This window comes from Lonchura striata, chromosome 11 (assembly GCF_050655825.1).
Source record: "Lonchura striata isolate lonStrDom1 chromosome 11, ASM5065582v1, whole genome shotgun sequence".
In the NCBI taxonomy this organism is placed as follows: domain Eukaryota; kingdom Metazoa; phylum Chordata; class Aves; order Passeriformes; family Estrildidae; genus Lonchura; species Lonchura striata.
In genome coordinates this window covers 10005001-10020356 of record NC_140713.1, presented here as the reverse complement: position 1 = coordinate 10020356, position 15356 = coordinate 10005001, and the positions used below count along the sequence as shown (strand labels likewise).

Genomic DNA, 15356 nt, shown 5'->3' with positions numbered 1-15356 from the left:
TGTCACTTTTACATTAGTGATTGCAGTTGATGTCATTTTCACAAAACAAAATTATAACCAAAATGGATATTTCAGGTCAGAGTGCCACAAAGAGTATATAGATACATTTCCATCAATAAATCTGCCCTCTTCCTGCCCTGACATAAGTGTTCAACCCCTTGTGATTGACGTTTTTACCACTAAATTATACTATGTCTGCTTCTAGAAGAAATGTCTCCATTACAAAATTAGCTAACCATCAACATAACATAAAATAACTTCAACATGGTGTCATTTCACAAGAATATTGATTCGCACAGACTTACTGGATTAAATCCTGGTTTCCCATAAAAGGAGCAGCCATTATGTCTTTGGTGGACAGAAAAATATATGTCATGGAAAGATGTATATTGGGGTGATTAAAACTTCATTGCTGAGCTCAGAAGCACAAGATTTTGTCCTGTGGCAATCTGAAACTAAGAAAATGGTCAAATTATATATAAGAACAAAGCTAAAAAACAGCCAGAGTCTGACATTTTATTTTCCTTTGCTGGAAGATACTTTTGACTATTGGTTCCACAAGAAAAGTCAACAGTTATTCTAGATTGACTACTGAGTCTGCCAAAACCTTTTCAAGACCTAGTGGTAGCTTTTCCTTCATTTACCTCACCTTTAGTGCTAATGCCTCATACCTCACAGGATGCTTTGACTAATACCTGAAAAGGATTTGAAATTCTTAGCCAAGCAAAACTATTTAAGGACAAACAATCACAATATGTAGCTGTAGTTTCTTTGTATATCAAAGCTCTAGAAAGACAGGCTACTCAGAAAAGAGATTTTTATTATAGCCTTCTCTACTCTGGTTTTATAAGACATACCCTATATTTAACATTGAAATAATAATGGGCTAAATTCATTCTGGGCAGAATTTTGTTATTGTAATGAAATTACATTGGGGATAAATTTGGCCCAATTCTCTGTTGTGACCTTCATATCAGAGAAGATCCTAAAGGAGAAAATACCATTTCTATGACCACAATCACTCCAGGTACACAGAATACTTTGAATTTCAGCCTGATTTCTTCAAATGCAGATGAAAAGCTGTCTCCATTGAGCGAGGCTGATGTCAATTGTTGTACACACTGTGCTATCCTGAAGGCTCCTAGTCTGCTGAGGGCTGGTGATGTGCTCTGAGAACAGGAGTGAACAGCTGCCAGATTTCTCACTTTCCATCAAGTACTTGTCATCTCTCTTCATCATGGAATGAGAGTATTTACAATCCCACTGCTGCTGGACTCCCTGGCAGAGAAGAGCTGAGTGCCATGCCAGCTCCAAGAGAACTCTCAGGAATTGGTGTAAGAGATGTGGGGGAAGCAGCAGGCTGCTGGGGGGGGATGGAAATTCCAATGTCCAGGGCAGGGGGCTGTCTTAGGTTGGAAATGGAGGTGACCATTCTATTCCTATATGTTGGAGGTGAGGCAGTTATCTTTGTTCATTGGCAACTTTCTTTATCTCTTCCACAACCATCCTCCCTCCAGGAGATCTCTGCTGTTCATGGCCACTGAGTGTCCCTGCATGGCTGAGAAAATTCCATCATCCCATAGGGAGATGCTCTGCCCAGGGGAGGAGCCAAGAATTCCTACCTGGATACAATCTGACTTTGGAACACCACAACAGCCTTTTCCACTGGATCCCATTTCCACTGAATCCACAGGATTCCCAGAGGAGCAGCCCTTTCCCAGGGAATCATTAGAGGAAGTCCAGGCCCATCTCCAGCAGCCCTGGAGCTCCAGAGGAAAACTCCCCCCTTGTGCAGGATCCTGCTCCAGCAGAAGCACAGCTGGCACTGCAGGAGGGCTGAGCCACCCTGGGATGGGACTGCTGCCACCTCCCTGACCCACAGTGTGCCAGGGCATGTTCTGACTCTTGTTTTGTATTACTGCATTGTTTATTTTATTTTGTATTTTCTTCCCTGTTATTCCTGCTCCCATATCTTTGCCTGAGAGCCTGTTAATTTCAAAATTATAATAATTCAGAGGGAGGGGGTTTGCATTTTCCATTTCAAGGGAGGCTCCTGTCTTCCTTAGCAGACACCTGTCTTTCCAAACCAAGACAGGGTATTCCTTGAGAAGCAAAGCCCCATCCCTTGACCACAGCTTGTGCAGGTTTGTGGGGCAGGGGCACACATGGGGTCCTGTTCAGCAGCTCCCTCTTATCATGGCTCTGTGTGGCAGGGAAAAGGAGCATTTCACCTTGGAAGAATCAGTCTGTGGCTGCCTGCTGGTGAAGGATAGTCTGTCACCATTCATCCCTGCCCATTAAGGCTCGGAGAGGACAATGTTACCAGTCTCTGCCCATTCAATCCTTTTTTGTTGGCACATTACTATTTTATCATTTTGATCTTCTCCCTACTGAAGATAAAAGACACCATGGGCGGGATTCATGAATGACTACTGTTATTTATCGACCCAGGACTTTTTGAACATTTTTTCCCCTCTGATTCATGAACCACTTTTCCATATTCGAAAAGCAGTTCATAAATCGTTCAGCACCAGCAGAAATTAATAATAATGAATTCATTTACATAAAAGGACTCATCCTGCCAGTTGCTGATAATGTTTGAAGCCAGAACCTTGTCGGCAAACAGGATTTTTGCTGGCAGTGCAGGAAATAATCTTTTGTTTATAAATTAATTAAAATATACTTTCCACCTGCTTTTTAGAGATGCTGTGGGGATATGTTGCATTGGGCAACATATTACGCATTTTCTTTTCTGTTTTGTTTTTTTTTTTTTTCCCTAAAAATGATATTGCCTAGAATGGGAAAAGGGATGTTTGGTAGCATTAAGAGTCAGATCTTAAGAGATAGTAATGTGTTTTGATTTGTTTTAATGTTTTGAGTGAGGGCTTCTTCCTAAGCCATTGCATTTCATGAGGGTTGGTTTGAATGTATTCTTTCCTGAGAATCCATCTGTGTTCAGTCCTCCCCTCCCTAAGTCTCATCCTGAGTTTCAAATTCAAGTGAACTTAAAATCATAACAAGAACCTCCCACGTTTCCTCTGAACTCAAACCCACGAGTTTCACATGATTCTGATGCAAAGCTATCTATAATCAGTCCCAGGTTTATATTTGGAAAGGAAGGATGACCTTGAGTGAGCACTTCCACAATGCCAGTTAAGAGGTAAAATGTGTGAATGGATGCTTTATGCCAGGCTTTGCCACATGTGTGCTGTGTGTGTTTCATTAGATCTGAATGCCTCAAGGCTGTGTCCCTTCCCCAGGACCAGATTTACATCATTTACCCAAGTAAGAAGCTCATAGTCTTGCTGTGCTGTGGGACAAATTTCACAGAAAAAGAACATTTACAAGCCCACCCCATGAATTTCTCTTTGGATCACCAGCCCAGCAGAGTCAGCACAACACACCCCTCACCTCAGTGCTTTCCTGGCTGCCCTCAGACTCCTCCAGGTGACTCCATGTGCCAGGGAGATCCAGAGCTCCTATGAAGCATCTTCTCCCCATGTGCTCTTCATGGAGACTCCATGCCTGCAGCAAAGTTCAGCTTCCAGTTTAGAGATTAAGCCCACAAACTCTGCACAGCAATAGCCAACACTGCTGCATTTTCGGTTGCTCTTTGCATTCAGGCCCAGCTCTTTGCAGAGAAAGCCTGGAAAAACCTGTGAATGCTGCTTTTCTAAGTCACACACGAGAGCACTCGGAGAGATTTTCAAGGAGGTAAATGAATAACCATATGAAGATCTTACACAAAAAAATAGCCTAATTATCTCTTAATATTTTGAAAAGACTTGACACTTGAGTGTCACGTATCATTGCAAATGAATGGAAATATTTCTTAGCTTGTTTATTTCTTTACGTACATAACCATTATTGGAAACTGAGATATGGAAAATTATTTGCTGGTTTATACAATTTTTTGGTGTTGGAATTTGTCATTCAGTACTCTTATTTTTATTTGTATTTAAGATTTTCCTTGGCAAACACAGAACTGAGTGCTATCACAAAGAAAGACTAGAAGTTGGAAGTGTGTATTGTTAGTCTGATCTGCATCCTATGGATGTGTAGGGCTTCAACAGAAAAACCACTTTTAAAAACAACAACAAAAGGCCTGAATTGTCTGTTTCTACTTTTGCTTTTAATTGGTGACATCTGCGTTTGCGGGTATTGAATGAAACTTTTATTTTGTGTTTTTGAGAAGGAAGAGTTGTCTGACTAGTTGTCTTTATATGGTTTAATTTCCTCTCATGTCCCCTTCTCTTTCATTTCACTGTTTGAAGACTTCTAAGGTAAATAATAAGGGAGCCAAAAGAGCTCTCCAGACAATTCACTGGACTGTTCTGAGCTGAACGACTTACTTGCAGCACAAACCTGGGCAGCTCACTTCAACTTTATGTCTTCATTTGTAAAACAGAGTTAATGATTAAGCTTAGAGAACTTTGAGTTATGTTCACAAAAATCATGATATAAATCTAATATATTATCCTATTAGTATTCAGATCATCTTTTCTATGTAACAAATGGCATGTTGCTTCTGCTTGATGTAAGTTTGGGTAATTATTGATATTACCAGTTACTGCCAGTTTATACCAGTGCGTGACCAGAAACAGCCTATCACAGGGTTGTCATGGCTATATTTGTTACATTTATCTTTGGCTTTAGCAACTTTTTATGGACTTCAGTAGAAGAAGAAGATAGAAAAAGGAGAATATTTGGATGTGGATCAGAAAATAGAAACTGGAATCAAGCTTCTCAACAGAAATCATCTGAAGGAAAGAGGAAAGTCTGTGGCAGTAAAATGACATGCTAAGCACATTGAAAGCAACATTCATAATTTTAGGAGTCCACTTCCTCAGTGCATAAATTCAAGACATTGAGATTGTAACAGCTAAAGCATTTAGAGAGGTGATTGTGACAAGCACAGGAGAGGGCTCTTGGATCATAGTCAGCAACACCAACTGAAACTGTGTTTACTACTGGAGAGGAGACAGCAAACTGGCAAATAATTTAGGCTTAAGGTTCCCCAAAAATACATTCCTGTCCAAGCACGGGAACTATCAAATGGAGACTGCAAACAGAACTGAAGTTTTAGCCATAAGACCCTGATTCTTCACAGCACTCAGCTGCAGAAGGATCTTTAACAATCTGTAAGCTACTGCACACAAGACAGGCTTTTGAAAACATCCTACTGCAAGTGAAACTGAGCCCTAAAAATGCATCAGCCTGAATGAATGCCTGTTGGGACCTGCAAAGAGCCACTGAGTCCTGATCCCTGTAGGAGCTGCAGATATTGCTGGAAGCCACTACTAACAAGAAGCCAAGTCTGTAGCTGGAGCTGCTCAGCACCTCTGAGGATTTGGCCTTCGATTTGAGCAGCCCACAGACCCTAAAGCCCAATCCTAGGAGGCTTCTCAATAAACTTTAGGGGGGGGAAAAAATCTGAGGCAAGCTTTCAACCTTCTCAATTAGTTTTAGTAAGGATCTTCAAAGTTATTTTCATGAGGAAAAGGGACAGAAAATGAACTTGCTTAAAGGAAATCTGAAAATCTGGGTTCTGTTCCTGTCCTCATCAAACATAGCAACAGAGTTTTCAGGAATGGGCCAGGTCACAAAGGCAAATTGGAAAAGAAAAGTATAATAAAGGCAAAAGACTTTTTGTGAGAATCAATACGTAAATTCAGTCATGGCAAATTATTCTGTTACGAATTTTCACACTTCTGCAAAAAATATTCATGTTTTTCAGTTATCAAATAATCCACATATTTTAAAACATCAAATAAACTTCTTGTCAAGTTCTTGCCAAGCACAGGAGGTCCTACCACATGGTCTAAGTAGAAAGTACTGTAGGGCATATAAAGCAAATGGCAAGTTTTAAGAAGCAATTGGTATATGGATTTTAGTTTCCTATCTGGCTTCTCTTTTTTTTTGCTTGATATACTAGAGAGCCGCAGCCATGAGATGCCAAATGACTTACCATTCATTTCCAGGGAGAAGTCCCTGTCTCCTTTCTGCACCAGGGCTTGAATCTCTAGTAAAAATATTATAACCTTCATTCAGTACATGCACTGCTCCAAACTTTGACAGATCGTCAATTGTATTTCCCAAAATTCTGAAAACAGATGAAATATCCATGAGACTAGGGAAAAAAAATGAAGGAACAAGAATTTGAAACCCCCAGCATACTTAGGTTCTTTATATTCACATGATGACTTCTGAATGTTGAGGAATTAAGTCTTAAGGTATATTTTTGGGATCACACTTTCAAGCTTCCTACATAGTCATGAGACCTAGAAAGTTTTGTTTTACCTTTAAAAAAATTTCTTTTTGCATTTGCAGGAGCTGAGGGTTTAAATAAAGCATCAAATACCTCGAAGTTCATGATAAAATAGTAAGAACTGGCAAAGCTGCCTATGATAACAAGAAAAACTCATTTCAGAAACTAGTGGAGGAGAAGGAATAAAGTACAGTTCAAGACAGGAGAAGGTTTTGAATTGTTACCAGTTTGGAAAGGTTGCATGTTTTCATTAGCTTGGCACTGATGTGAGGGGCTATCTCAGCCTTTCGTGCCCAGGTGTGAGTTTTTTGTGGGCTTCTCTGAGACTAAACCACTCACTAACAATTTCAGTCAATTACCACTATTTCAGATTGTATTTCTCTTTTGCATCTTATTATTTTTTTAATTTTTCTGTCAAAATTTTCCACTTAAAATAGGAAACTCCTATTGTCTCCTTTCTTTCCTTTGGTCTGACATGGTGCAGAGCTACAGAGGGGTCCCTGCACAGCTCCTCTTCCTGCAGAGCAGAGGTTTTCCACCCCTGGCAGAGGGAATGGGCCCTGCCTGCTCCATTTGCTGGGATCCACCTCTTCCCAAGCCAAGGGACATCCCTGGATGACAGAACTCTCCTGAGAGGCCAGTCAGACGCTGTGGTGTTTCCCAGTGAGCTGGAAGGAAGGTTACTCTTTTGGTGACCCACCTTTTACCTGAAAAAGCAAAGAGTCCTTCTGTCCAACCACTGCTTCCATCAGGAAAGGAGGAGGAAAGGGGAAAGGGGAAAGAGGAAAAAGGGCAAGGAAGAAAGGAAAAAGATCTCTGTATGGTTGATCTCAAACAAGTGCCACTGGAAATTGGCTGCATTTGAAGCAGCCAGGCAGGCATCAGAACGTAGCAGAAATGGGGAGCTGGAAGGATCAGCCAGAGCAAGGCTTCCCAAATACTTTTGAACTGTCTGATTAATACCAACACTCAAAATTTCTCAGATATTACCAGACAGCAGATTTATCCCTGTGCCAAAAAGGCCATTATTTCTAAGGACCTCCACCTCCAATCACTTTCCAGGAGAGAGGATCTCATCTCCATTCCTCATAAAGACAGACATTACTGAACCTGTTCTTAAAATCTCTTTGGCATGACACAACATAATTACTTTTTAGGAAGCTGTTTCCAGTGTTTCACAGAAGGAAACACTGACTAGATCCTTCACAGAATACCATTTCTGTTTTCCCAGCAGACATGAAAGAAAATGGAAGGCAGTTCTATTTTCTTGGACCTCCTTCCTTCCTTTTGCTTCTCCATTCAGCTCCCAGCACCGTCTTGCAATAGATATGGAGTGGTATTCTGGTGTATCTAGAACAGAAGGTTTCTCTCAAGCACTAGGACCCAATCCCAAAGCACAGGAAATAGAAACAGTGATGTAAATTATCTGGAGCACTTCATTTCACTGTCAGAAGGGAGGAATCTTGAGTTTAATTATTTTATAAGCTCTTTCAAATACTAGAAGAGTTACATAGTGAATGATGGATGTATTTTTTTTCTTAAATAAATGCATGTATTTATTTATTTGGTACTTTCAATAGGTGTTTTAGATATAGCATTATTTGATAACCAGCTCTAAGATTTTTTACATTTACGTAATATTTACCTAAATTAGATATCTAGAAATGCCATGTAAGTTGCTTTCTACTTTTAAAGGTCACAAGTTTTACAGTTTTAAACCCCTGGTACAAAGATAGAAAGCATATGGTACATGTTTTAATGGGACTTTTAAAAAAGTTGAGATATTGAAGAATATAATCAGGCATTTAATATCATTTAATGTCTGTTACTTAGAGCCAGATTACATCTGTGTCACAGAAATGAAAAATAGAAATGGACACAAATTTTAAGATGAAGTGTTGATGCTGAACAGATTTTAAGATGAAATGCTGATGAGGTCATTGATTACCTCAGTTCCATCACTGGATCAAGGTAGCTGCTAAACCAAATATAGAAATTCTTACACTGGTGCAAAACCAAGCCCTACCTCAGTTATGCCACAGTTCTATCCCCCTCTTTGTATTACCAAAGACATACGAACACTGATCAAAGTACTGACCATATATTTCAAAAAACAATATCACAATAATTGTCATTAGACTATGAAAGTCAGCATTATTTAGGTAGCAAGAGCATTAATTGTAGGATTATGAAAATCTGGGATGAGTTATGATGCAAATGACAAATTATACATTTAGTAAAAAATTATAACTACTTGAATTCATATAATACCAGGCTCAAGAAATGCTGAGGGACTGCTACCTCCTAGTCTGTTTTCATTTACAAGTTCACTTTAGAAATGTTGAAGAATCTGTACGTATCAGAAAATTGCTCACTCACTGAAACCAGCTATTTTTAAAGTTTTATTTAAGGGAGATAATGAATAAGACTAAATTGATGCCAGGCATGAAGCAATTTTAACCAATACATTCAAAGTCTATAATACAAAATATTGGAAAATTATATGTACAGTGATCTCAAGTAATGAGATGTTAAAATTCCTTGGAACCCAGAAACTCTTCTATTCATTCTGTTCTTCTTCTTTCAACCTCACTGTGGGAGGCTCCATCTCTGACATCTTTATATATGATGTTCTCATTTCAAAATGCCACTGAACCTTCAAATGAACACTTGCCTACGATCTTTGAATTCAAAAAACCTTAAATCAAGGTTTTTATATTTTAGTGCACTCAGCCATAATACGCAGTGAAAGAATTTTGGTATTTAGTCTAGATCTTATTTCAGAAGAAAAGACGACTCTCAAAATGAAAACAATAGCTGAGCAGAATGAAATACCAGCAGTACTGGGTAATTTTTAGACAGGATATTTCAAACATATATTGAAAAGTGAAGGAAATGAAAAACCCTTTAGAAAGTTAAATCTGGAGCAAAATACAGTATATTTATAAGATTTTTCTCATATATTATCATGAAAGGATGAAAATAAATGATGTAGGGCAAGCAGTGTCTGTATAGTACTTGGAGCCTGGCACCTACCCCCGGTGTTAGTGTGTGTGGGATTTGCATGAGGAGCTTTGAAGATCTCATTCCTGGTGGACATTAGGACAAGGCAAACAAGAACAGCTTAGTGCTCTGTGGTGGGCACAAAATTATCATGAACACACTTGTTATATATGCTTCAAACTAACCCTATTTTTTTGTCATTGGGCTGTTGAGGTTTTAAAACTACAAATATTTTCTGAGGCCACTTGTTAGAACAAACCACCTTCTATACTGCCCTTTGTTAATCACCTATACACACATGAAGTCAACCTTGTATTTCCTTTTTTGAGGTTACTTCCCTGATCAACCTGTTCCAGTGCCTCACCACACTCACAGTAAAATAATTCTTCCTAATCTATGCTACACTTTCCCTCTTTCACTTTGTACCCATTAATCCTTCTGAGGGAGAGTCCCTCTCCAGCTTCCCTGTAGGCCCCTTCAGATTCTGGAATGTTGCTCTCGGGTCTCTACTCTCACTCTTAAATATCAATCATAGCCACAAAGAAATTAAAGCTTATTTACACCGAAGTGTTCAAGCTTAACTAGTGGTAGAAACAACAAAAACACAGGTACCTCTCTCTGACTAATCTTAAGCTCTGTAGCTGATAAGAACCATATGAGGATATTTTTCACCTTAACTGAGTGGGACTGGCATGAGAGCTGTGCAGCTATGAGAAGCAAAAGAATGCACATTTTGTATGGATGCATTAAACTTGCAGATCTTAGCAGTGCCCAGGCAGCTGGAGGAAGAACATTCTGGCTGCAGATCCTGGTGGCACAGCCAGCACTGCACACTCCCCACTCCATCCAGTGCAGCTGCTGCCCTGTGTGTGGCAGGATGCACTGCTCCCATCCCTTTAGGATGCACTGCTCCCATCCCTTTAGGATGCACTGTTCCATTCCCTTTAGGATGCTCTGCTCCATTCCCTTCAGGATGCTCTGCTCTATTCCCCTCAGGATGCACTGTTCCATTCTTTCAGGATTCACTGCTCCATTCCCCTCAAGATGCACTTCTCAGACCCCTTCAGGATTCACTGCTCCAGTTCCCTGTGACTGCACAGGCTGCTGGAACAGCTCCAGTGCTCCAGAGAAAAGTGAGCACCTGAAAAAGCTCTGCTGATGAAAGTAAAAAGAAGATGAACAAAAGAGCAGTGCAATACTCAGTGCTGCCCTACCACAGACTTTAATTTTCAGTATTTAAGCCCAGTCTGTAGTATGGTGTTACACCATGACAGCTGAACAAGTCAGCATTTGAGGTCTGCTACACTGACACGATAAGTTACCATCCTTAATTTGGAATTATTCAAATGCTCTGACCTCAGCAGATGTAATGACTGTTAATGTATTTGCATTCTGATATTTCAGGAATAGATGCAATAGATGAAGAAGGAAATCAGAAAGGGGTGAAACTAGGCTCACATCTATAGCACCAGTTCTTTTTTTCAGGTGCTAAATCATGTTTTCCATTTTCAAATTAGTCTGAGAGGAAAACCAAAAGTTAAAAGTTACCAGTTTACACAGTTGCTCCTTTCCACCTAAAGAGGATATAACCACCATGTTATTCCCATATGTACACAGATGTAAAAACTCTTGGATTATTATTAATGTGAAGATACAGAAGAAAGGTATAGCTGTAGAAAAGAAATAAAAGAATCTTTCATTATTAGTCAGAGCTTCTAAATAATATGTATTATTTTGATCAGAAAATTATAAAAAAAAATTCAAATTAAAAAAAATGCTTGTGGAAAAATGCAAGCATCTACAAGTTAGATACAAGCCAACTGAATTTAAATATCTAGACCTGGAAGTAAAAACTATACACAAGTGATCTCTCTTAAAGAGATTTTAGTGCTTCTTGATTTAGATACTTGGCTAAAATCCTGCAAAAGTTACTATACTTATTAAAGGACTTTAGGAGTTTTTGCACCTGGAAACGTAATTTCACACATATACAAGTTCTACAGCAACAAATGTACAGAAATTTTCCAACCCCAACATTTAATATATAGTTTAAGAGTGATATTTTTATGTGTTTCAGCAAAGGTTCAGTAAGTTCAGTGGTCTGTGTATTAAAACTGCATCTATCTTAAAGGCATTGCTGTTATTAATCAGGTTTTACATAAAAACATTAAAGACAGACTAAAGACTGCTAAGTACATGAAACATTAAGAAAACCAATTAAATATCTATCTACCTAAAATATCCAATTCAGCTGTGGAATACCATTGAGTATAAACAAACACAGGGTGTACTGGGAGGTGCAAGTATTGCTTTGTCATTTGTGGTGTTGACTGCCCAGCAATGTACATGGCAATGATGAGGTTAAAAATCTTCCCAGGAGTAAGAGAGGAAGCCTTTTCCTCCCCAGAGGGATTGCCCCAGCTGCTGGATAACCAGACAAGTTCCTCCAGGTGAGGATGCAGGTGGGTTGATTGAGGTAGTCCAGCCATGAGGAATTCTGCTGGGATCAATTAGGACGACCCAGATAGAAAAAGTAGGAGATTTATTTGGTCCTTTATTACTCCTGGTTCCCCACTCTTGACTCTAAGTTGAGGGTCACAGAACTGAATTTTGAGGAGCACTGTAAGGTTGATCTGTTGTTACCAGTTTGTCAGTGGAGTACCTTCACATATTAATTTCTCTGTAAGCAACAGAACCTCATGCCTTTTAGACCTGCACAGGAAAAATATAAACCTCAATATCTTAATGTAGTTCCCTTTCCTCCCTACTTAATAACAGTTTTTATTTTAATTTTTGGCCCCAGATCTGACAAGAGGCTCTGCAAGGTGCTCATCACAAGATGCAGAGCTAGGATTGTTCTCTGTGAAGATATTGGCTTCTGGAACAGTCTTATCAAGAAAAAAATCTAGTGTGTTTCCTAAGTTATGGCATAATATTAATTATTTTTAGAAAGACTCTCAAAAATTTAAAATACATAATCTGTGTTAACAACAGAAAAATGACCATGCTGTGTCAAACACATTATATATGGGTCAGCTTTTTATGCTGCTTGGACAGAAGCAAGCCTGGGACTGAATATCCCAGTGAAATGTGAAAAATGGGGATCACCAACCCAGGCTTGCTTCAACATAGCACTGAGTGTTTTGGTTTTGTGGTTCTTTTTCTCCTCTGTGACAGTCTGAGCAGCACTTGCAGCTGCAGCTGAGCCTTCCCCCAGAGCTGCATTGGGCTGGAGGCTGCCTGCAGTGCACTGCAACCAGAGGGAGCTGCCATTTCAAACACTGCCTTTTTGTCCAATATCAACCCCAGAATATCTGGAAAAGAGCAAGTAAAGTGGAAATCAGTGTCCCACCCAGCAGAACTCACTGTAGAATGTTTGCTCTAGTAGTACAACATTCACATTTCTTCCTTTCACTAAATCTCTTTGCACATTTTATTTGAATGAAAGACAGCCAGGGATTAAAATTACTATTGCCTGATTCTTCTATCCTCCATTATATAATCAGGTACAAGTAAAATCCCTGAGGCAGAACAAAGCTTTATTGACTGGAAGCAGACACAAACCTGTCCTATTATAATTAGGGAGTGTTTTGAATTGGTTTCAAGGGACTGTCAGAAATAGGCTTCAGAAAGGATGCATGAAATATCTTGTCTTTTGTAGATCCTCCAAAGCTATGTGCTCTTAGAGCACACAAGAGCATGTTCCAGTTCAGAAGAGCAGAAAACCATGAAACATATGAAGCTGCTTTACCAAGGAGGAAGCCCACTGTAGACAAAGATAAAACCTTCCTGAGAAAAGAAGGGGGGTGTGTGGGGAAACACCTAAGAATTAAAAAAAAAAAAAAAAAAAAAAGTTCTAGTAGAAAAAAAAAAAAGACAAAAAGAAGATGCAAGGACCACTTTTGAAAAAAATCCCAAAGCAACCAGTCAACATGGAAAAAACCCCCAAAGCCCAAAATAAAATTCCCTTTTTTTCTCTGAAAAATGAAATCTGTTCTAACAATATGCCTACCCATGGTTTCATGGCTGCCTCACAGCTCATAAATTAAGCAAGTTCTAACCTGAGCACACTTAATGCTTAAAGAGGCACAATGTTTGATTCTGTAGACTCTATTCATCCTATGATCTATGGAGGTGTTAAATACCTTATGTTGGAGGAAAATTAACCAAAGAAGAATGGAACAAGACTCATGCCTTTGAGGTCCCTCTGGCATTACTTCTAACAGGACATGTGTAAACACTGCTGTTCTGGACAAATTTCAAATGGAAAGCAGAAGTAATAAAGAAAACCAAAGTGTAGCAGTGTCAGTTAGAAAAATTATTGTTTCCATCCCCTTTTAAAGATTTTAGACCAGTACTGGTGTAACTGTTTTCTACCAAAAGCTTTGCCTCTAAACAGACCATGTGCACTGCTCTCCAGCCTCACCTAGAAATATATGGGGATTTCAACAGGAGGGCTTTTTTGGAGAATCCAGGTCAGTGATGTATTTCAGCATGGTTGTTTTAGTTTATTTCCATTTGAACTGAGACTCTTTGAAGTAGCAAACAGGACTGCTTTACTGAATTCTTATTTCTCAGTGCTTAACATTCCTTTACAGACAAAGAGCACTTAATAACTGCTCAAGCAAAGCAGTGAATTGATAAGAAAGGACTATTGTAATCATCACTTCCACAGTAGCCATTACAGTGGCATATTTATATTGTAAGACATGGTGGGATACAGCTTCCTGTACACTCAGCTCTGCAAAGCAGGAGGGGAAGGTGCTCTGGAAAGCTGCAAGACAACACTGAACATGTGAAATGTCTCTTTATGCATTCCCGTGGAAACGCGCCCGTCTGAGACAACACTGCTGCCATTGTACAACATGAAAAAATGATGTCCATTTCCATCAAAGAACAGCAAAATAGAGAGATTTTTATTGTGGTTAGCCTGAGTTCAAAGCTTGGGGCAACACACTTATGGATGAACAGAATAAACACTTACACTTAGGCTTACTGTATACAGCTTAACGAACACATATGAAGATCATATAAATAATTCACATTACTCAAGAGGTGGTGAGTTGAACAAGTCCCTTCTGGTTAAACTTATTTAAAGATAAGGTGAAGTTAAGTGAGTGATGGCACAGTTACAGAGGCCACAGTCCAAGGGGAATTTGGACAGTCTAAGTTACACTACCAGAGTGATTTGTGCAGAATAATGTCAACTTACAGATCTTCAGACCTTTTGGGAAAAGGAAATGTCTGATCTCTAAAAGAAGTGATACAAGATGAGTATTGTACAAAGGACAATTATGCTTTACTCAATAAACTATTTCTATGAAATAAAACTGGACATCAGCAAACATTACAGTACAGCTGGAGAGCAAGTTCAGTGGCAACAAGGAAACTCTCTGATACTAAACAGTTGAAACAAAAAAGCCACCCTAAAAAAGATATAATCCTTTTCATTCAAGTGCTATCAAGTCTCTTTTCTGCAGTAACTTACAAATATGTAATGGATCTGTCCTGTATTATATTTTAGCATTTAGTTGAAACTGTAAATGTAAGGCATTTCTAGAGTCATTATTCTATGACTGAAGGTAGTGAGTCATTATTTTTGGGTGGCTATTAGCCACAACCATCACATTCATTAATTAATTCTAATCAAGACTTTGGTTCTGGTATAGAAATAACATCAACAAACTATGTATCTGTTAGTATTGAAATAAGTCTGCAGTATTATTCCTGTTGGAAGGGTAGGATTATAATGACAGTCTCTCTTTTATTTTATGTTATGCACTCATTTTGCTTGATAATTATAAGCAGTATCTGGAGCCCCAAATTGATTATTGCAATAGTACTGAAAATTTTTAGAAGTATTACTGAAAATAATTTAGAAGTAATAAAATTCAATCAGATTTTTTCAATAAAATTTACAAAGCAAAAGAATTTCCCTTTTCAGTGCCTTCTAAACACCTTTGTTTTGGATGGACAAAATGCTAAGAGCATTCCAGTTCAGTAGCTCTGGTGCGCAAACATGCATAACAGTTAACAGTAATGACAAATAGATATAGAAAATAAGCAACAAATCTCACTGCACTGA

The 15356-nt window shown here is 38.9% G+C and overlaps 1 long non-coding RNA gene across 1 annotated transcript in view; it reads right to left on the bottom strand.

The window, feature by feature from the left end:
• Window positions 1–15356, bottom strand: part of LOC116184042 (uncharacterized) — a 38767-nt gene that overhangs the window by 19628 nt on the left and 3783 nt on the right. The window contains exon 1 of the long non-coding RNA XR_014957827.1: window positions 306–15356. This exon is cut by the window's right edge and continues 3783 nt beyond it. This is a non-coding gene — a long non-coding RNA (uncharacterized LOC116184042). The remainder of the gene's footprint in view (window positions 1–305) is intronic.